The 23,721-nt window shown below is 41.0% G+C and overlaps 1 protein-coding gene across 6 annotated transcripts in view; it reads left to right on the top strand.

The window, feature by feature from the left end:
* Positions 1-23,721, top strand: part of FTO (FTO alpha-ketoglutarate dependent dioxygenase) — a 1,516,554-nt gene that overhangs the window by 1,034,432 nt on the left and 458,401 nt on the right. The window contains exon 9 of one of the 6 annotated variants that reach the window (XR_011199794.1): positions 20,378-20,448. The exons of the other annotated variants lie outside the window; for them this stretch is intronic. The gene's annotated coding sequence lies outside the window, so the exon portion shown is untranslated. The remainder of the gene's footprint in view (positions 1-20,377; positions 20,449-23,721) is intronic. 6 annotated transcript variants of the gene reach the window in all.

Genomic DNA, 23,721 nt, shown 5'->3' with positions numbered 1-23,721 from the left:
CACACCCAGTTCCATTTTCCAGGGGTCACCTTCTACCCCCTCTAGGGAGGTCACGCATAGTTCCTTCCTCTCCAGTGCTATGCTATGCAAGGTATTTATAAAGCGAATGACTACCCAACGGGCTTCCCAGCATCACTTTCTGTGAGCCCAGGGGGATACATTTGGATTCCCTCTAACAGTTGGGGTGGGTCCCCCAGTATTGTTGCTTGCTGCCACCAGTGCCCAGAGATGTGGCACTCTCTGAGTTCCAGCCCTTCCCACACTTCTGTGCTGTCGAAAAAGTTAGCTTTGTCCTAAAATATCATTTTCAGCCTTGCTGGATACAGTAGCATATACCGCCACTTCAGGGAGCGTAGTTTTTGCTTGACTCCAATAAATGATTTGCGTTGCTCCTGGACTTGCTTTTATAGTCCAGTAAGATGGAAATTGTGTTGCGGCCAAAGAGTGGGACCGTCTGCTCCTGCGCTGCTCCAAGGATGCAGTCCCTGTTGCCATAATTGAGAAGTTTAGCTATCATGGTCATAGGGGCGGGCCCAGTGGTGGACGAGGCACCAGCGCTCTATGAACCCTCTCCATGACAATCAGCTCAGACAGACCCCGAGCTTTCAGCTCAGTTGGTACCCAGTCTTCCAGGAATTGTTCTGTAGACGTCCCCTCTGTTTTCTCATGGAATCACATGTTGCTCCCCTGCCATCTGCTCGTCTCGCCACCTCCACTCTGCCATTGTCATCTATGCCATCTGCCACTTCAGGACCTTTACGTACCCCTGCAGTTCCACAGTGTTAGTCTGTGCAGCGGTGACTTTGTCTGCTACCTTCCTCAGGTCTGCTCAAAGGAAATTCGCATCTATGGACAGTGATTTAATTTGGTGCTCAATAGCTATCCAGTATCCCTGTATAGCTCCTAATATTTCTGCCATCTTAGGCTCAGCGGGCTCCTCCAGATGAGCTCCAGCATCCAAGGCACCCATTTGGCACTTGATCCTTTAGGTGGGTGTCCACAGCATACAACATTGGGTAATGGTATTAGATGCATGATTACGGGCTGCCTTGTCCTTACTGATGGCTCCAGCAGCAATATGATTGTGTGGCCTGGTGTAGGCACCCCGCCACAGCCCTGTCAGCTCCCCAAAATCTTCAGGCTACGGGTCTCCAGGGTTGCCCTCGGCAGCCTGACCCCTAGTTAGGGAAGGAGGAAGAGCCACCCACTGGTCCTCAGACTCGGGCAATATGCGACATCACTTCCAGAGGCACTCTCAAAACTGCCTGTGACCCGGGGTCCTGTGTCACCAATATCCAGTGCCTCCGCCAACGAGCAGACAATCTGAGGCCCAGGCAGATCAATCACGTCTTTTGCTCAAGGGTGTAGGAGCCAAGGGGCACCTCAGTCTTAAAGGGCCAATGTGTGGCTTTTTCCCAGCAGCAATGTAGGCCCTAAGGACCAGTATATGTCCTCCAAGAGGTTGCCCCTACTTCATCCCACCAACAGGAACAGGTCACAGTCGGGGACCATAGTGCATCAGACAGCATCCCGCAGCAGATGAAATAGCACTCCTACCCCCCGCACAGGGGTGAATGACACCCTGTATGCCCAAGCACTAGTCTTCTCTGCATACACAGTGTCTTTAGAATGGGCAGTCAGGCTAGGGGCATGCCCACCCCAATGTCCCCGGGTAATACCGCCCCTTCTTTCTAGATGTTCCTCACCTCGCTGTGTGATCAGGACAAGGCAACAGCTCACTACTCCTCCCTGGAAGCCGCTGAGCATCTGTTAAATACTCTGCTGTTGCAATGCGGTCAAAATGAGGGCTCTCTAGCCATGGGGGCAGGCATGGTCCTCATGTGGGAAATCGAGAGTCTCCGAAGCATGACCAGTTCATTTTAAAATATTTGCCACATGGGCTGCAGCTCATCCCACTGGTCTTAGCAGGGCGTCAGCAATGAGTGCTCAGCGCTGCAGCCCAGAGAGGCGCTCTCACAAAGCAGCCCCCCACAGCAGTGGGAGCCAGGCCACCTGCGTCAGATGGCATTCTTGCAGGGACAAATGTGCTCCCCGGAACCCTGCAGGATGCTCCCGTTTATGTAGGCTGCACTGGAGGCCCAGGGAGCGGCGGCCGGCAAAGTCCAGTTACTGGGCCCCTTCCAACCTCACTTCACTTCCAACTAGCAGGTGGCAATCAGGGGCCACCTGCAGGCCCCTGTGGCAGCCCCTTTGCTCTGTTTTACCTCTGCTCCTCCTACGGGCAGGCGGGTCAGGCACTCAAGGACCCCCCCCCCCCCCACTGTTAGGCAGTCACCACGTAAGGCACTTCGCCTCCGCAGGCCTGCTCTCCTCTCGGCTCCAGCTCTGGCAGACTGCACCTCCAACTCTTGTCTCCCTCTCCCCCCATCATAGGGAGAGCGGTCCGCAAGCAATCCAAGGGCAGTGGTAAGGCTCATCAAGGGCAGCAACATTCGGGAGATCAGGATGCTGTAGGATTTTGAAGAATTTGGGAGAATTAAAGATTTAGGCTGGCTTGGAGCATGGGGGATTACATCCTGTCAGCCATGTTCACAGGCTACACCCCATAGAGAATTATCCTTGATGCATCAGGGATCTTCAATCTGGACTGGGTTAAAGTAGCATTTGCAAACTGGAAGAATCAATGGTTTTTTAGATGCAATCAATAGTTATACTTAGTAGAGGTCACTGTAAAGGGTGTTCTTTTAGCATGAACCCACAACTAAAGGTTGATGCACTTGCATGGCTAGTAGGTAGGAGTTTCTTAATCCATAAGAAGATTATTTTTCTTTCCTAAACATTTTCTCCGACCTTGCTCTTAAAATTCTGGTTACATAATAGTCCATAGGCTCAGGAGTCACAGTTTCATCTGTCACATCATCCTCCAGATTTGCTGTAGCACATGCAAGTGAATAGTGCTATCCGTTAAGTATTACATGCTCGACCTTTGCAATTGTTTGAAGTTCTAGAGTTCATACAGCTGTATCAAGGCACATGCATGATGTCGCATGCTGAAAACAGTGGTTTGCTGGCACTAACATACAATACGCAGGATAAAAGTTTCTTGGGTGGCAGGGATCTGCCAGGTGACCTTTTGCACTTAACGTTTGTTGATTGATTTCCCATTGAGTGTATCAAAGGTGTTACACCTGCCACTCGTCTTCCTCATCTGATGCACTATCCCTAGAAATCTTTGTGTGTATGATGCTGTTTTCTGCTTTGTCCTCCTGCACATTTCTTGCCACCTATGTGGGTCTGCTGATCAAAGGATGGATGTTACAACTGGAAATAGAAGTACTTCTTACTGCGTGCTCAATAATCATTTTCAGATTAATTATTTAAGAACATTTCTCTATGCCGTTTGACATTGGTTCAAATAATATATACATATTAATTAGAACTCAGAGCACTGGAAATGTGTGGTTTATCTGTGGTTTCTTCCAAGCTTATATTTCATGGATGTCATCCTGAATATGGAATGCATCAGTAAAGATACTCAGATGGCACCTTAACGTGTACAATTTCATCATTTGCATGGGTGTGATCCCTGTGCAAATGTGAAAAGCCCAGTCTCGAATAAAACGTGCTACAAGAAGCAGTTTTCACAGGTGGCACTTCATCAGGGGGAGAGCGATTCATGATTTGCTACGAAAAGCAACAACTTGGATTTTGGGAAGACCTTGAGGCCTTGCCTGCTAAGACTGTAGTGGAATGTTGTGGTGTGCCCATTGACAAGAGGGCAGGATATTGCCACGCAGTCAGGTGATTATTGGACCACACAATTGTTGAAGCAGATATGTTAATTAGAAATTATTGAGTGTTTATGCGTTATGATTAACAAGAAAATGATAGAAAAATTAAACATAGAAAAATTAATGTGCTCGTTTGGAAATGTGCCCACGAAGAGCGGCTGTCATCTTATACGAAATTGTACTAAAATGATTTAAAATGCATGAAGTATTGAAAATGTGCAATAACAATGTAGTCATATGTCATATTAAGATGTATAACGTATGTTTTGCATTATATTGTAGAGTTAACTTAGTCGAAGTTGTGGCCTATTTTTGCCAGGCCTCATGCAGCAGCAGAATAACCATGCACTGTAGAGAAAATAATGTGTTGAACTGACCCTGAACCACTTGATGTTAATAAAGTCTGCTTAGCTAGAATTTTCTGCAATGTACCGACAGACAGGCGATGAGGGAATAAATGTTGCAACAAGGGCTGTGTAGAGCAGGCTAGATGTACTTTCCCAGGACTAGAACAATAGAGACACTGACTGGAGAGGAAGATGCAACACTTTATAGTACCCGATGAGCCGGATGATGAGGACATCATACCATGAGCAAAAACAACAAGTGATGGACGTAATGCTGAACATTGTCAAACACTCACCCCCAGTCATAGATCTGGGTTTAATCCATCGTTCTTTTGCTCACCATGCCACCCCAGTTTGGATCCAGCCATATGCAAATCAGTCTTGACCCTGTTCCTCATGGGAACAGTCCAGACCGAACTGCCAAGCCAGGTCCTCACTGGACCGGAAACAAGCATCCTGGGACCGGTTTCGGGGTTTCACCCCTCATCAGCCAGGCTAGCTTGAATCCAGTGGCATGGGAAGCACGGGACCCACGTCTGGGCATACCCTTCCCACTTAGGGCGACAAAGCAAAAACAACAAGTGATGGACGGAATGCTGAACATTGTCAAACACTCACCCCCAGTCATAGATCTGGGTTTAATCCATTGTTCTTTTGCTCACCATGCCACCCCAGTTTGGACCCAGCCATATGCAAATCAGTCTTGACCCTGTTGCTCATGGGAACAGTCCAGACCGAACTGCCAAGCCAGGTCCTCACTGGACCGGAAGCAAGCATCCTGGGACCGGTTTCGGGGTTTCACCCCTCATCAGCCAGGCTAGCTTGAATCCAGTGGCATGGGAAGCACGGGACCCACGTCTGGGCATACCCTTCCCACTTAGGGCGACAAAGCAAAAACAACAAGTGATGGACGGAATGCTGAACATTGTCAAACACTCACCCCCAGTCATAGATCTGGGTTTAATCCATCGTTCTTTTGCTCACCATGCCACCCCATGTGACTGATTAACTTTTTTACCTTTCTTTCTAGGTACCAACTGCGCTGGTTAAATAGTTTTTCTCTTAGCTAGATGTTTTCCAAATTCATGTTCTAAATTGTTTTTGCATGAAGTCCAACATGCTAATGCTAATCTGGATTAGGTAGGGTTCCCTTGGGTGACTCTGACAGTGACAAATGATTGACGAACTAATTGCTGAACTCTGATATTAATGTTGTTATATTCATCTTTGTTGGTTTATGCTGAAGCATTAGATTATATGTTTTCTCAAGTTCTGATTAGATTATGTTATTGATGGTCACTAATGAACTAATTCTGAGCTGATTGAATAAAGTTTGAATTAACCGTATGGATTAGTATTGTAACTAATAAGGAAATAAAAAATTGTTAAACCGTATATTGAGTTGTGGTTATTCATGAAATCTTGATATAATTTACTAATGATTTTCTTAGCGGTTATATTGATTATTGATAACATTGGTCACTACATGCCTAGGATACTCCATGCGAATCAAAACGTTCATCAGCCTATACGCGTCCCCTTGTAAGTTTACTTACTAAGGACCAGGAGCGCTAGCACAATAAAGTAACAGATTATGTATCCTTATGCTGTCTCTTCCCTCTGACTCCCCATCCCTCCCTCATTGGTTTGTAAATGTTACCAGAACCCTGTGATGTCTATGTTGGACCATATTACACATTACTCATTATGTATTTTATTTATCACACGTTTATCTTGGGGAAGTTACATAGAAAAAGGTTTTTTCTTTCGAAAAAGAAAATGTTGATTGAAAACAGTAAACTACTTCACTAATCTGCCTGTAGAAAAGAGAGACACCCATACGTGTGTGGTAAAGAATGTAAACTTTATGAAAAAACACACTTTGCTTTGTTAATAGTACATTCTGTGTTTAGAAAGAAGGAGAGGTAAAGTGTGCATGATGGAGTTTGAATGTTCAAGTTTTGTTTAACTATTTAACTTTGATGAATGGAACATTGATTAAACAATGAACAATAGCTATGGCGTAATGTAAAAACAAAGGGCCCGCCCTGCAGAATGTGAAGAGGAGCAATGAGTCACCCTATACCACATATATTCATTGGCCTTTGGATGAATGACGGCCCCCTTACAGGTTAGGTGGCCCCTTAAGGGTGGGGGTTGTGCTGCAGGAGCCCGCATTATGCCCCTGAATAATAGTAAAGCTCTGCAGAGTGGTTTACGGATGTTATTATAATGAACATCTATCTATCTATCTATCTATCTATTCATCGGTCCATCTATCAATCTGTCTATCTCTTCTTGTGTTACGTCCTCAATACCAAAATATCACTTCCAGAGCCTGTGCTTCTTGCAGTAACAGCCTGGTTTGAAGTGTTGGTCTCCTGCTGTTAAATCTGATATTCTCTTGTCCAGCTTACAGTACTAATTCAGCTTGTCTGTATGGCCTTTTATGGCTAACCGCAAACTTGGCAGCCCCAGTAATCAGAGGCTTAGAGTGAATGAGAATCTTGTAAATCTAAAAGATTACTTAACATCCTGTTCAACAAGTGTGTTCCTTTAATCTGTGTGTCAATTCAGAGGTATTTACAGTCATGGAACAGAAGGATCTCTGTGGCCTTCCCATAAAAACTCAACATTTGCCAACTCATCTTATCAGCTCCGCATTCACTCTCTCCAGCATGTTAGGTCTCTTTTTTTGTGGGATTTAGCAAAACAATATACATTGTAACTGTTGTTATATTATGTGGATTTTCTTTAATGCTGCTAATCGTCTGACCTAAGTCCTTCTTTGTGATAACCATCTATGTCTTAAAGCAGCATTATTGCAAAAACGTTTCTTTGAAACGTAGGTTAGTTGTTGAACCAAAGCACAATGTTTACAGTCGCCTTTGATCTCAGATGCAGATTGCTTTACAGAGGAGATGTAAGGGTTTAGTTAGTGAAACGTCCCCCTTCTAAGCCTCTTGGGTTGTTGTAAATTTAAATGTAGTGTGCATGCATCTTTGCATTTTTTTTTTCACTCTAGATTGTGATCACCAAACAAAGCACTGGCAGAATGATCTGTGAGGAAAAAAATGGGTGGAAGTTGTGATGCTTTATTTTAACTGTAATATAACCAACGATGAGGGAACTGAAGGAGGTTTGGCAAAGGTGAAAACTAGGGAAAATAATAGAAGAACCCATGAAACGGTGTTGTTGCTGTGGCCATTGTGGTGCTTGACAAGGCATTTTCTACTAATAATACACTGGAGAGGATTGTTTTGAGCTTCTTTTGTGAATCTGCTTTTATTAGGCTTTATTCTATATCTTGCTCGGCATTAAATTCATAGCTGAATGTACTTGAGGAAGCATGGAAGCACTTTCTCTGTCATCCAAAAGAAGAGAAGTAGTTATTTTCTGCCAATTCTTACATATTTGCTAGAAGTTTAAGAATTTTTTTAACCCACAAGGTGTTGAAAGATATAGAATATGTTACTGGAAAGCAGTGTTAGCATTTTTAGGTCTCTCCTGCAGGCATCTTAAGCGGCCTTTTGTGTACAACAACAATTATTTGAATAGGCTTTGGGTCAGCCCATTGATTATCTTTGGCTGGCTATCTTGTCAATCTAATTTCCTTATTTCTTATTTGATGGCTTTCCCACCTCTTCTTGTGTGTTTCTCTCTCATTAGACCCAGCACTCATCATGTGGAAAGTTGGTGGATTTGGGGGTTGTTGGTTGGTGGGATTCATTAAAGGGACTTGTTGCTAGACAAATGCTGTTGGACACCGCTTCCTTTTTTGGAAATAAACTACTTACTTTATCTAACTTTCGTGTACGCTCATCTTTTCGCTTTTTATCCCTTCACTCCCCCAACCTCTTTCTGTTGCTGTCCCTGTTCTGTTGCTATCCCCCACTTCTCCATTGCTCTTTCATTCCTCCCAACGTTCCTGGTGCTTTTCATACTTTGTCCACCAGTTCCTATATTGTTCTGTCACACCTTCCCCTTCTTCCCATGCTTTTCATCCCCTGACTAATGCCTCTGTTGTTCTGCTGCCCCTCACCACTCCTCCATTGCTTTTCATCCTTCCACCCCTTCAGCACCTCATCGTTACTCTACTGCACCTCCCTTTCCCAATTTTAATTTTTCTTCATAAAAAAAAAAAAAAAGCCTGAACTGCTGCCAACTGTTGCGGGGGTCACTTACTCATGTATTTTTGCACTTCTACCCTTAGTTGTTTGTAAAAGTAAAACTGGACACTGTTATGCATGCATTGTGACATCATGATACATGTGATTGCACTGGCAGTCATCTTGGAATGCTTTTTTTTTCATTTAAAAACACATTTCAAAATGGCCGCCCAGGCGTGTTCAGGTTTTCCTTCATGGAGACAAAACATTCCGAGATGGCCTTCTGAACATCTGCATGTGACACTTCTGCCCATTTCATTTTGTTGTTTTATTCGTTTCACTAACTTTAACAAACAAGTGCTAAACAGCAACTCAGGCCTTGTCTTTTTAAAAGTGGAACCCATTGCTCTTGCCAGCACCTGTTCCTTTTGTGAGACTGCGGACTCTGTGTTAACAGATGCCAACAACTGATGATGCCTTCTGAACACTGACATAACCTCGAGCTGCCAGTGATGTTCATCATAGTGATGGTGGATGAGTTCCCACTCCTAAGGTTTGAAACAACAAATGCGTATGAACTCATCGTGCGATGTTTTACGCACGAGGAGTGGAGAACATGGGCCAGCACTGTGAGTATAATTCACAGGTGTGAGAGGCTTCGGTTTACAAAAGTAATTAGTCTGTTACATTATACAGCATTACATTTACAGGTGTTTTATAAATCACATAGCCTTTAAAAAGGATTTTACCAGTTCTGACCCACGTTTACCTTGTATGTGGTGATTTAGCTTGAAGTGCTGTACTGTACAATTTCCTCGTTCATTTATTGATTAAAGGGCCGTTTACTTTCATAGAGGTTTCTTCATATGGAATTGTCAACATAAAGTTGCCTATAGAAATGCCAGCGTTGATGATCAATGCTTCAAACTGCCGCATAAATATAAAGAATGTCATTTTCTGTAGTCATGTTCAGATTGAATTAATTAATTTCCAGGAATTTAAATTATATGCAATAGACAGTTGTTGTTTCAGATACTGCGAGGAATCCAGTTTCCATGTAGTGAACTTATAGATGTTTTGGTTTATTTTTGGAATTTTGATCGACTTTTTAGACTAATTTTGGAAATGTTACTGAGGACTGTACTTTGTACCTGCCAGGTGTGTTTCTGTAAAAAAGAAAATAAAAGCACCCTTTCAGCCGAGTACATCCACACTAGGAATTAGTGTGGCAGGGTACAAACCGGTCCTTTTGGCATGTATATGGGGCTAAATCAGAGTTTCATGTGTAATTTGGAGAATAGATGCTCTGCAAGTCTACATACAGAAGTTTCTACCCAGCAGGATACATAGAGGCAGCCACATTAAGGGTCCACCTTAAATAGCCACAAGCTGTCACCGACTCTAACAAATGCTGCTAGAGCAAAGGGTACTGCACTGAAATGCTAAATGTACTTTTACTTGTGTCCTCCCAAATGTTTGCACCAGCGCTGTATTGTGAATCTTGTGAAGTAGACTGAGAGATCAATTTGCCTTTGCCTCCATTCACCTCAAACTGTGTTTTTGCTGTGCTCCCCGGCACATGGGAGCCTAAGATCTGCAGTGCAATAGCTTCAAAAAATAGGTATACTTTAGTTTTCTCCTTGATGAAGTATCTATGTACACAATTGGTGTACGGTATGTACATTTTGATATATAACTTTGATATTTGAATTTATATTTTCCCAAAATAATCTTGATAGATGGTAGAATTTGTTACTTTAGCCCACCCATTCAGAATGAAACAACGTTTGTCTAATTTAGGGCGAAATATTTCTTTGTAGTCACATGAAGGCACTTAAGCAACTAGACAACTAAATTCAAAATGGATGATATAAGGCAGATGAGGGTGTGGGTCATTATTTAAGTTTGGGCTTTAGCTGTATTGACAGATATTTTTTTAATCAGATATTACATACATACTTATTTCGTTTTAGTCAGAATGCTTTATCTGTTGGTCTATTACATTTGCTTCTTCTGACTACAGCATACAGCACGGGAGATGGAGGAGCCCACTTCAACTTTTGGCTTCTTTCTTAGTGTCGGCATTTTCTCTGTGCACAGTGTACATGTTAGCCATAAAAATGCCCCTTTGCTGGTGGAGCAATATGTCCTTTCTTTTGTCATTTTTTTCCTTTTAAGCGTTTTATTTTTTGCTTATTTTTGCTAGGGCTTGTTAGCTTCCCAGACAAGCCTACTTGACCCTTGATGCTGCCTACCCTGTGCATAATCCTGAGCAGGCTTTCCAAGTTGTAGCTATCTTTAATTAGGCTCCCATATTCTCTGCTGCCAATGAAATATTCCACAAATATTCAAAGATGGCTGTTTTGTGTCCAATCATGAGTGACCATCTTTGAATAGTTTTGAATGCTTCATCTTCATTCTTGTTTTGCTTTTTTACAGTTCTGCGATTGGCCAACGTTGAATGTTTTTGACATACTTTATTCTTAGAAAAGAATAGGAAACTTCATTATAACATGGCTGCCTGTGTTGGCAAAATAAAAACACAAGTATTTGATAGGGTCAGTAAAGGCCAGGCCTGTTGGCTTTGCCCAGGCTTCTGCTTCATATCGCCAGCTTGAACCAGCATTGGCCATCATGCTAAAGAATGAACCCTGACCTTGTGACCCACCATCACTACTGTCAAAACTGTTGCTATCAGAAACACCATCTACTCAGGGGCCCCATCTGACCCTTGCCCCACCTCGCCTTCACCAAAGGATTCCTACCAATCAGCAAAGCACTAACATTCATCCTTAACACCTCCATTGAATCCACTACATTCCCAGACACCTGGACACATGCCCTTGTCATGGCTGTGCTCCAGCAACCACCCACGGAAATAGCCACACTCTCTCCAACTACAGATCCATCTCACTACTACCATACCCATCTAGGGTCTTACAGAAACTAATCGACCAATGCCTCACCGACCACCTCAGCAACCACCAGCACCTCAATGCCATGCAGTCCAGGTTGAGGCCCAACCACATTAGAGAAACAGCTCTTATCACTGCCACAGACGACATGCGGATGATCCTTGACAGAGGAGATATGGCACCCCGCATTCTCCTTGACCTTTCTGCAGCTTTTAAGATGATCTACTACCTCATCCAGCTCTTCATGAGATTGGCATCCAAGGGCCTGCTCTCCGCTGGATCTGCTCCTTTATAACAGATTGAATACAAGCTGTCATTCTGAAACCTTACTCCTCGGAAGCACACATACCCATCTGTGGAGTGCTTCAAGGTTAATCTCTTAGCCCCACTCTCTTTAACTTAGAAATGATCTCTCTGGCCAAAGTTATACGTTCAAATGCCATCAACATCCTTCTTACACCAACATCATGCAATTCATAGTCTCCCTTTCGTACAAGACCTCAAAACAAGAAACAAGTTTTCAGCCTGCATGACCAAATTCCCTAACTGGATGAAAGGCCTCAAGCTCCACACTGAAAATACATTAGTAGGAATATTCAGCAAGAACACTATGCCATGGGACTCCAAATGGTAGGTGGCCGGACTTGGACCCATACCCAGCACCCACGCCAGGAACCTCAGAATCACCATCATCAGCAAACTGGATATCAACTGGCAAGTTAGTGAGGTTACTACATTCTGCTTCCACATCCTGAAAATGCTGAGGAAGATCTACACATGCCCCCCAAGCAGCACCAGAAAAACCATCACTCATGTTCCACTCACCAGCAAGTTGAACTACAGGAGCACCCCTTACACTGGGATCATCAAGAAACTCACCAGAAGACTACAAACTATCCAGAACTCTGCAGCCAGCCTCATCAACAAACTCCCACACAGAACTCACTTCAAACCGCACACTGGTGAGCACCACTGGCTCCTGATAAACTTGCTAATTTAAACTCCTCACACCGATTCGTGGAAGTACACAACTCAGGCCCTACCTACTTGAACAATCACATCTCCTTCCACCATCACACACACACGCAAAACCAGATCAGGAGGACAGACGTTCTCTTACATCACTCCTAAAGCATGGAACGACATGGCACTCCACATCAAAGCCTCCTCTCTTTGTGAGGTCCGCAAGAGCTGAAGTCTTGGCTTTTCAAGGAATAGACCTAACCTAGGGAGGGCTAGGCATGCACACCTACTCAATGCCAGGTTACCCTTGCAGGTGATAATGTTTACAAATCAAATACACATAACATAAAATAACAGGAGCAAGCATTAGATTAGCTGAAGGGAGAATGGGCTAACATTATACATTCTATGTTATACTGGTCTTCAAGTTCACAGAGAAGAACAGTACAACCTTCAAAGCATTTTTAAAATCAATTAACCATTACACTCCACCCATTCAATCTGGTATATCCAGGTCTGACACTCCTGTCTGTCAACTATTGGTAATAAGGGAGACCTTCAGCTAGTCTCAATTTTTATCTACAACATACTATGGATGGTGGAACTTGTAGGATCTTGTTTATAACGGGAAAAGAAAAACTACAAGTTCCTTTCGTGCTTTTAGTGTTAACTGAAATACCAAGGTTTGCTGAAAGTCACTCAATGACTTGGAACCAATTTACAGCTAAGGAAAACGTGAACTGATTCATTATTGTATAATGGATGACTTCTGAATAAATAAGTGCACATTGCCCTCAACGTCATTAACACCTCACTTGATTATCCTTTCCAGCAAATGGTTACTGATTTATACAATAAAAGATAACTTTTAAAAGTATGATGACCGATTTATACCGCACAGATGTAAGAAACGCTGCTGTCGTCTCCTCAGCACAGGCGCCCCTGGTGTAGCCCTAGCAAGTTGGCTAAAACCTATAATAAACCTCATTGTGTTCTAGTGCTGTTTTAATTTCCAATTTTGGGGTTAATTCTCGAGTACGATGCATCTAATCTACTTGATGCAACCTCAGATCTTTACATAAACTGTCTGGATCTCCCGTTCTGCGCCCCTGCTAAACTACAATGTGTCTGCTGGCAGAGTTGCACAGACATGAAATTACTGAGCAAATCAGAGCAGCTTTGTTATGTGACATATCTTTTTAGAAAGAGAAGCTTGCATTTTGTGTGCTGCCTCTTTGATCCTTTTCAATCCATTCTAAGTAGTCTTATTATTATAGTAACTGTTGTTTGTATGTTATTTTAGCCTTTTCCTTGAGTAGCTATTTAGCAATTTAAATGAAAATGTAATTATGTTACATCTGTTGTACATGCATCTAATGCCATGCAGATGTAAATCTCTATTAAAGCCATATTTTGTTTCTGGCAAGAAGACTTAGAACAAACTTGTACCAATCATTGGGTGCACGTCTAAAAAAACAGTCTGTACCTAAGAAAGTAATGTATGTAGTTACCATACTGGTAATACTCCTTTTGTAGTCCAAAATCAAAACAAAAAAAACAAAGGTCAATTCGAACAAGAAGGCTAGCATTTTTTGCAGTTTCGACAGGATAAAGTATATAGCAACATGCAGAGAACAAAAACTAGTGGATCGCTTAAACAATATTTGTAATTTCCTTCCCAGGCTTGAAACGATGCAAAAAGCCTCGTTGGTAATGATGGTAACAAGTGAGACATAAATGTACATTAAACATAGACTACCATGCACTCAAAAATTGTCTGCATTACACTTTGAATATGTGATCTGCAAGTTTTCAAAATTATTTACACCGTTCTTTCCGGAAAATGAGTTGATAAACCTAAATGTTTGACTTACCCACATGCCTATTGACAAGGTGTAGATTTGGGGAAGAGGAGAGAATGTAATTAAGTTTTCCATGTATTAGTGTCTATGTAATAAACTGCAACAGCTCAGATCTTCTGTAGTTTTGTCCTTATCAAAGTTGTGGTGCCTGTTTCTTTCCTGCCAAGAATTAGTACATCCCTTGCGTTCATGTTTAGCTACTGTTCTTTAAGGGATGCATGACATTTCCTTACTCCAGAAATAGGAAATTTCGTTTTAGGTGAATATTTGCCAAAAGATTTAGAGTTCTCCTGTTGCTATAGAAAACACCCATTGACTAAGCCGTTGTTTCGCTTCTGCATTGTGATTGCAGACAAAAATATACCTACTGACACATGCACTCACACATGTAGTCAGAGCAGTACACCTAAATGTAATCCCCACCCGCCGCACACGCATCTACAAACCAACATGCAGCCATGTGCATGTACCAATAGACATACAGGCACCAATAGATAGAATCAAACAATCATGCAGAGCACCTATGCAGACATGAAAATAGACAGTTATACACACAGTCCAACAATCATACAGGACATGGACATGAACAGAGAGAAAGCCACGCTGCACATGGACCAACATGGTCTGATATACACAGACTCCAAACAGACTCACATAAATCATACACTGAATATAGCCAAACATAAAAACGCAGTATCTCATACACAGATACCTATGGCCGGATTGAAAAAACGGTAATGGAGAGGTAGTTGAGTGCTATTAATCAACACCACCCCCCCCCCCCCCCCCCCCACCACCACCACCACCGGACCTGTTGATACACTGACCAGGAAACAAGAATGTGCCAGTGCATACAGACAATAGAAACAAAGGTATTCACACAAGGATACATACAGATACAGATTCACTCAGGCCATAAAACAGCATGCACCCATCTGCACTTAGCCAACAGACATACATATGCCTATCTAAGTGCTGACAGCTAATGGCACACACAGACAGCAACCATACAGCTGCGTATATGAAAAAGAGGCAAAAATACACACACAGACAACACAAGTATAAAAACACGTGAAGAATTGAACAGGTGGACGAACTGATGACATGGTTGATATATATATGTGTGATGGGCGAAACAATGTGCAAGTGGTTCCAGAGAGATATTAAGTTAATCTGTAGAAAAACACATAAGTGACTTAGAAAAAGTGAGGTGCCAACACCCATTCAACCTTTGGGTCCTTGGTATAGTTGGTGAAATCAATTCTGCTTGGTGATCTAATATTTCAATCCTCTTGCTCATCCAGGCCATGCCCTGTGTGGAATGTGAACCTGTGAGTCACTGTGCAGTTCACTGTGCATACACACTTCTCTCTTGACCCCTTTAGCATGATATGTAACACTGCTGTTCAATGGTTCAGTCGACCTAATACTCATTTATATCTGTCTCAAAGTTACTAGATTGCATAACACCATTTATCTAGGCTTTGGAACTTCTTTTAATAATAGTCCTTAATTATATTATTGCAATTGGTTCAACAGAAGCAGACAAGGACTGCAGTTCCAGAGCGCACCTGTTTATTAAAGCCCAGGGTTGTGAACACGGTGTTTGATGTAATGACACGGTGTAGCCCCCTAATTAAACCTCATTCTGCCTCCATAACTATGACTAGATGTAATCTTAAACAGCTTCTTTTTCACGATTTAAACAAATTTGCTTATTTGCAATGTTCTCCTTTTCATGGAATTAAATGTTTTTCCCTTGTCTGCAGTACCACAGATACAAAATGCAAACTACGCACAATAAAATTCTTTGAAATTGTGCCTTTGCTCACAGTTCCAGGAATGGTCCCACTGGAGGAGAAAAGCTAATGAGCCACTTGAAAGTAGTGTGCTATTTCTGGAGGGCCACAGAGCGACACATACACTGTAAATGTCAGGCCTCAAATAAGGATTCTGTCAATATAGGTCTTCTGTTTTTAACAGAGCCACTATTGAAAATAGTAGATGCCACAGTCACACACTTCAGGAGCTAAAATCCATTCACAATGCATGTGATTTTTATTGTTGCATTACTGCCGGACGCAAGTCTGCAAATCTATATAGCACTTCCTGTACGGCTCACACTATATACCGTACCTTTTTCACACTGTCCACTTTCATCATCCCAGTTATGATGAAAGTAGACAGTGTGAAGAAGATACAGGTTAAGGAGCCTGCTAAATTCTAAAGGACCCTCCAAATCTTGCTGAGAGATCCATCTATACAAAAGGGTCCATGTATTAAATAGGGATTGTTGCATTGCATTCCCCTTTGATTATAAACAGATGTTAATTGCAGATGCTGTGCCTTGTTCAGAACACAGACTAAAAGGATACTAAATGGCCTAAGGGAAGCCTTCCTCCCTTAGTAGTCAACCAGGGTCTTATATTGGTCATTCTTAAATGAATTAGACCTTTCAACAAACTAGATGCCAGGTTTTTTTTTTGTTTGGCAGACAGGTTACTCTTCTACAAACATGGTGGAGTACTCTGACCCCCAAACTCATGGTTGTCCGCTGTGTGTTGAGTTGAGCAAACCATCTTGTTTCAGCTGGAGGAGACCCGGCTGACTCTGGCAGTGGAAGCAATAGACAAACAACCAAAACAGACATCAGGCCATCGGTCTTAGTACCTCAGACTGCCTGCCCTATTTAGGACAGTCTTTCTGACATACTTTTTCCCAGTTTGGGACCACCAGGAAAAGCAGGCAGTCTCAGCGTGGGATGAAACTCCCACAGTGTCAGGGCCATTTGTTATTTTTTCATTTTTCAAAAACAAACTCCAGGGATTTGGGGAGAGTTTAGTGAGTGGCCGCATGAAAAATGGCAGATGCTCAGCAAATTGAGAGTGCTCTACAGAGGAGCCGACATGGTGGTGACCCCTCTGAAGGCACAAAGATCTCTCCTGGTAGGAGGAGATATCTAAATATGGTAGGCCGTAGTCCAGCATGGCAGCAGAGTACATGCCTTCACTGCCCCTGTGGAATGGCGTATAGCCTGCTAAACCCTAAGGACCCTCTAAATCTTGCTGTGAGATGCATATATTCAAAAGGGTCCATGTATTAAAATTCCATCACAGGCTCAAAGAACACACGTTGAAACTACACAGAGATTTGATGACAAATCTTCTTAATTCTGCCTGCAGCCTTTGGAGGCCAAAGGCTGAAATTCTGCAAACTGGCTATATGAGCTAGGGTATTGTCACATTTAAGTACTCTGAAGCAGGGTGGCTGCTACAAAAAAAATCAAGTTTGGATTTGTCATCTAATAATTTACAAGGCAGAAGAATCTGTGATTATTATATTAGGCTACACAATTCAGGATTTTGAATTTGACCATATAAACCTATCTAGCATTTGCTGCCGTTTCTGGTACAAATTTAGATTGACAGACACTGCTAATGTTGAAAGCAAAAATAAACTTATCAATAAAATAATAGTTTTGAATAAATATAGCTAATATTGGCAAAGTTAATCTTTTACCATTAAATAATGTGTTTTTATCTCTTTTTAGCCATTACTTGAAGTGTGTGATCCAACGTACTGCTACATTTCTGGATTGGATTGCCTGGGTTCTTTCTTAATCATTGTCTGTGCCAACGTTTTGTTTTTGTACTTCATGTTAGAATTTAAGACCCATAAATATTTATTATTCATGTTTTCTTTTTCGTTTGCCCCAGAAATAGTCAAAGCCTCTTTTCATCTTACATTCTTTAACATTTATTTCAATAAGCTTTCATTGTCCGTTATAACCGTTAACAAATGGATCGATGTGCAAAGTGAATGAAACCAGAGACAAAGTGCATCTTTGCTTGTAGTTATATGTGAAAAATGTTTGCTGGTGTTACTTCTCTTTTCAGGCCAAGAAACATTTTTTTTTAAACATCTTTGATAAACTTGTAAGCTATCCCCGTTTTATTGAACCAACATGTTATCAGTGTTCACAGATGCATGTATTTCCTGCATCTAGAAGTCAATGATCAATATATTTTTCTGTTAGACTATTTGTTATAACACCACTACAATATCAACAAGCATTTGCAATGCAATGGGTCTCACGTTTGTCAAGTTAGAGCTATTAGCATTGTAAGTTCCTGATTGGACTTTACTTGCCACATAAATTAAAAATTAAAAATAAAACTGTTGTCATAAGCAAGTCGATTCAAAGCGGCACGGCTGCCATGAGCACGAAGGAGAGACACAAAAGGAAAAAAGTTTGCTTGCAGTCAAACATATCGGCAAACGTGCAGTTATCCATGTAACAGGATCGTTGGCCTAGGCGGTAACAAAACCGCCCCAAGGAAAAACAAATGTAAAGCATTTACCAATATTGATAAAGCATTTTTGAAAGGCAAACCCATGAACGTGTGAAAGGGATGGGTGTGCGGTGGGCGTGGTTAAAAGCCCACAGATAGATTATAACTGGCCAGAGCGTGTGTGCGCTCGACCTAAAAATATGAAATAAAAAAGAAAAACATTAATTCAAATTAGAGATCGTGTTACAAATTTTAGCCAGAATTTATATTTAAAAATAATAACATTTAAAAATTCATTCTCTCCATAAAACTATTTAATATAGCTACAGATGCTTTAAAAATTAACCATGGCAACAGTTTCAAAACCACATAAATAATTAGGAGCACTTTCCACACTCCTCATACCTGCTTCTTTACGAAGCAGTCTTAAATACTTTAAATACTTTTTCTATGTCTTAAGGACTCTCAGTCTCTTAGGTTAATTTTATTTAACTACTGATGGATTTACACCAAACCGCAATAAAATGCTTTCCATGTAAAGATCTAGCTTTCTGCCAAATTTGGTGTAATTCCGTTTATCTGTTTGGGCTGTAGCGCTGTTCAAACATCCATATGGAAATTACATGGGAAAATTGTATTTTGTGACCTTGCTTTTTTCTTGGCCTCCACTTGACAAATTACCCCAAAACTTTCAAGGATGGAGCTGGTGTGCATGAATATTTTTTTCGAAAGTTTTGTGAACATTTGTCAAACTTGCCAAAGTTATTAGCAAATGAAAAAACTTTCTTTGTATGGTAACTATGTGCTAGCTACAACTACACAGTGGGGATTGCCACTGTGTAATGTTATTTATATATCATCACATCAGGACCAATCAGAAGAGTTAAAAACATTTCTTTTCATCCACTATTCTTTCCTTTTCTGCTTTTCTCTAGCTATTAGGGTATTATTTGTGTCTTGGAAAGAAAATAATGCCTTTTCCCCAGCAGTGTCAATTTTATATGATTCATATCTCCCTCTAAGAAAATATATACCCCAGATGGTGATTTTGTGCTTTCCATGAGTACTTTCAAATATTCTGCTCATTGTTTCGTTATTAGTTCTTCTACGCTTGAGTGGTTGTATTTATTATGTAATTTCGAATTGAATTCTATTTGCTTGCATTCAAAATAGTTCAGTTTGCATTTGGATTTGTAGTTTTGTGCTCAATATCTCCATGGTTTGCTTTGTTAAAACAAAATAGCCCCGAAATGTTTGTTCATCACCCACGTTAAAAGGACTGCTGCTTGCATTCAAAACACGGCTGTTCGCATTTGGATTTGCATTCAGAAATTACCCAGCCCCTCTGTTAAAAAAAAAAAAAAAAAAAAAAAAAATCTTCCTGAAATGCCTCTTGTGTTAAAAAATGACCTGAACATTACGTCTGGTAAAAAAAATTCTCATAGAAATTATACAATAAGACTTAATGGCATAATCTCTGAAATTTCATATAAATGTCATCATGCAAAAGTATGTCAGTTACTCTGGGGTAATGCAAATTTTGCTCAGATCTAGTTCAATTGTTGCTTCTTTTTTTGTTTTTTGAATACCCATATTTAATTCTAATGCAAGAGTAAAATACCCACTAATTTCAATTGGTTCTAGAGGAGAGATTAGTTCCAATGCACAGTCACGGAACTCTGCTTGTTCTTAATGTTTTTGGAATATGAACTGAGGCTGCCATTAATATATTCTTTCCACCTTTTTATAATATTAGAACACTGGACTGTTCAAAGCTCCAGTGAAGACAATTAAGTGGCTAAAGCCCAGAATAGACCTTCTGCTCAAACAATCAGATCCTTTTCTTTCTGTTTCTCCGTGTTTATTTTGGAACTTTCTGCCATCGGAGGATGAAATGTTCCATTATAGCCTGCACCAGTTGTTAAAGGCCTCACTTGCTACTTAGGCCTACGACTCTGGAAGACTGCCTTCAGGGAGTGGCACTCAGAAGCAGACTTTAAGGATGTATTATGAACTATCCCCTGTTATAATATTTCAGTATTCTTTATGCCTGTACATATAGTGTTGTCACTGTACTGGTTCCTACATTTACTCTAGCTTCCTATTATGTCTTTAATCCATCCTCTCTGCAAAACAGGAATGTGTTGTGGTGAAAGATGTCTGTCTTGCAGAACACCTGCATCTATCCACTATTTACACAGCAACAAGGTAACTAACATTCATTTTGTCCTTGCAGTAATTCATTGATATTTGTTATATGGTATTTTACATCTTCCACTGCATTACCCGTGGTTTATTTATATACTTGTGAGCATCATTTAAACTCTTAACCTTTTACCTCTAGTTTATCACAAATGGACAGGCATTCAACATTTGTTGTTTATTTAACAAGTTTTAAGTTTCTGCTTCCACCCACAAAGTTTTGCTCTCCATGGGAGAAGCAATCTACTGTTTATTGCATTTCCATACAGCTAAGGTGGTAATTGCAATACCTTATTAACCTTTCCACTGCTGTGTACGCAGTAGGCACCCCATCCCGGATGTAATATTTTCTGGCACATGGCTTCCTTCTTATAATTTTGTTTAAGTTGTGTTGAAATGTTCTGTTATATTGCATGTGCTTCTTCCATTATTTTATTTTTCCTTCCACACAACTTTTAATTGAATGTTCTTGCATATATACATTAGATTCAAAGTACTGACATTTTAAAGGTATTCCCTTAATTTCCATATTTTATCTTACCCCCTGACTAACTCTGATCTATCTAAGGTTCCTTCTTGTGTCCTTAGTTCCTTTGTCAGTATAGCTTCATCATGACTTTCTTCCAACAAGTAACTTCTTCAAAATGATTTTACAAAAAAAGGCATGGCTTTTTCCTTGCTGGATGTTTTTATCTGTAAATGTACTATGTTCGCCCTTTGGATTCTTAACCTGTAGTTTCCTTTGACGATCTCTATCATGTCTGTCGAATGCCTTTTCGCTTTATTTTCTGTGAGTTCCCTTTCTTACATAAATGGCTGTTACTGATTAGACATGCTCTTTAACATCTCTCTAGGGACATTATCACCAGACATTTTTTCTTTTCTTCCCTCATTAGCAAGTTGTCATTATGGAGAGTAGATATTTATTACGTTCATTGAGTATAATTCTTCCTTCTCAGCTTTCAGAGTTATGAAACATTGCCACTTACCCATTCTAACCTTATCTTTGTGGCCATTCCTTTATTTGTACTTACTTATGCCTATTACGCCCACAATGCCGCTTCAGACAGAGACCATCATTACACAAATCAGACTTGGGCTTGCTTCACTTGAAACAGTCCAGATTCAACTGCAAGGCCAGGTCTACCCTGAATGCTAACACAGGAAAAGCCAGACCGGTTTCAGCATTTCTGGCCTCAGCAATGACAGGCAGATGGATTCTGTTGACACTGTGGGCATCGGACTCACTTCTAGGCATAAGTGCTGCACGAACCACTGGCAATCAATTGAGCTACATTCAAGTTATCTTTTTATTCCCAATATACCACTTGAGAAAGGACAATTGTTCCTGTTGGAGCTGGACCATTACAGTTTTGTGTTTCGTTGCTCTCCATCTGAGTGGCCTGTGGACAAAAAAAATGGAATAGAATATGACACGAATTTAAGCTTCCACCCATTGCTTTTTATTATTTTTATGTGACACCCTGAGTTCTAAAGGCATACCCACACGTGGTCCCAGCTTACTGTGCTGAAGGATCGAATCGGCCCCTGTCTGTTAAGACTCAACAAGCCTTCCACACACCCCATATGTTGTTGCTGCGTTTTGATGATTTCTAGAGATTTCCTCAATAGACATACAGCTGCAGAACACCTTTTGGTGATTTTGAGAAACTTGGAACTGGTATTTTCCAAACCTTACTTTGTCTTGTATTTTGTCAATTAATGTTTAATTCCTCTGACATGCATGCTCCTATTTTGGTCAAAGGTGGTGTATTTCTATAAAGTCGGGATCATATGTTTGTGAGATTATTTTACAGTTATGTTCTGCTAGAATGAGGAGACCTCATTTTCATTGCTGAATGTCCTTTCAACAAAACCAAATCTCAAATTATCTAACAGTATTCCAACAGTATTCCATCTAGAATAGTGTGTCAGTCGTCCCGGGTCATCACGCTAGCCTCTCATTTATAAGACGTCTTTCTTTTTATAGTTTTTTGCACATGACAAAAAACAAGCTAGACTGCTTCTGTCAGCCAAATAATCATCATGGTGTTTGATCATCTTGTTCAGTACAGCCAGGCCGTAGTACACAGTCTTGCTTCTTATGCTGCCCATAGTTATGGATTGCTGGATATGCTAAGCTCATCGTTTTGACTATGGTACATCACTTCTCGTAAAGGCCCTTATTGTTTTGTAATGTGGGTTAAAAACTGGAATTGGGCTATGTCTGGTAATGTTTTGTAATATAAACCTGTAATCCAGCAAAAGGCTAAGCAGTTGTACTGTCAGAGTAGGGTGGCCACCTCTCTTACACTCATTACAGATGCTGTTCCTAGTCCACAACTTGTGTGTGATTATCTAATGCATGCTGGGTATTCTATTATTTATGTGTTCTATGGCATCTATCTAGCCAAAGGCAGCAGGCCACTGTACAGTGCTGGATGCAAAGAAACAGTTGGTGATTGATAAGTAGTTACCCCGATTTTTTTTTTGTTTTACCTTTTGGTGGACCCCCTATTTTTGCTGGTGTTAGACCACTGTACACTTTAAACCTGCTACCCAGTGTTAATGTGCCTGTGTTCCCCTTTAAACTTGGTCGAAATTCCATGTTCCTAATTGGTATATTTATGATATATACAAGTGCCCGATATATGGTACAAAATGTACAGAAGACTTGTAAGTTAAATGTCACTAGTGGACTCCAGCGCCTAATGGGCCATCGACTTCAACGGCAGTGTAAAACATACCTTCAGGCCTACCAGTGTAGCCTGACTGTAGAGGTTTAAAATCTGCAATTCGTCTGTCAAAATAAACCCTGTTGACCGGACAAAACTCCCCTTTTATATATTAATGTGTCACCTCTATGTAGGATTTGTAGTCCACAAAGCAGGGTGCATAGTATTTAAAGTATACATGTAGAAATTTAAAGCTAATGTCTTTACAGTGACTTGCACCTAAAAGCTATTTTTGACATTGGCGGGTCTGCTGTTGTATGTAGAAAAACAAGTACAAATTAAAAGCCTAATGGGGCTAGATAGAAAAATAATTAAAAACCTATTTTTCACCAAACCACTATTTAATAAGTATTAAGGCAACATAACTTTTAGAAAAGTTACATTTTCCCTGCTTGAAGTTCCTAGAGGCTAAATTTGCATTTGCTCTCCCACTTCTGCCAGCCACTAATTACCATTTGAATATGTGTCAAATGCTTCCCAGGAGCAACCAATAGGCTGACCTGGATGGGGGACATAACTCATTTGAACATGGCAGAATATGCAA

Source organism: Pleurodeles waltl, chromosome 12 (genome assembly GCF_031143425.1).
Source record: "Pleurodeles waltl isolate 20211129_DDA chromosome 12, aPleWal1.hap1.20221129, whole genome shotgun sequence".
Taxonomy (NCBI): domain Eukaryota; kingdom Metazoa; phylum Chordata; class Amphibia; order Caudata; family Salamandridae; genus Pleurodeles; species Pleurodeles waltl.
The sequence above is the reverse complement of the archived record's forward strand: the minus strand, read 5'-3'. Positions and strand labels throughout refer to the sequence as shown.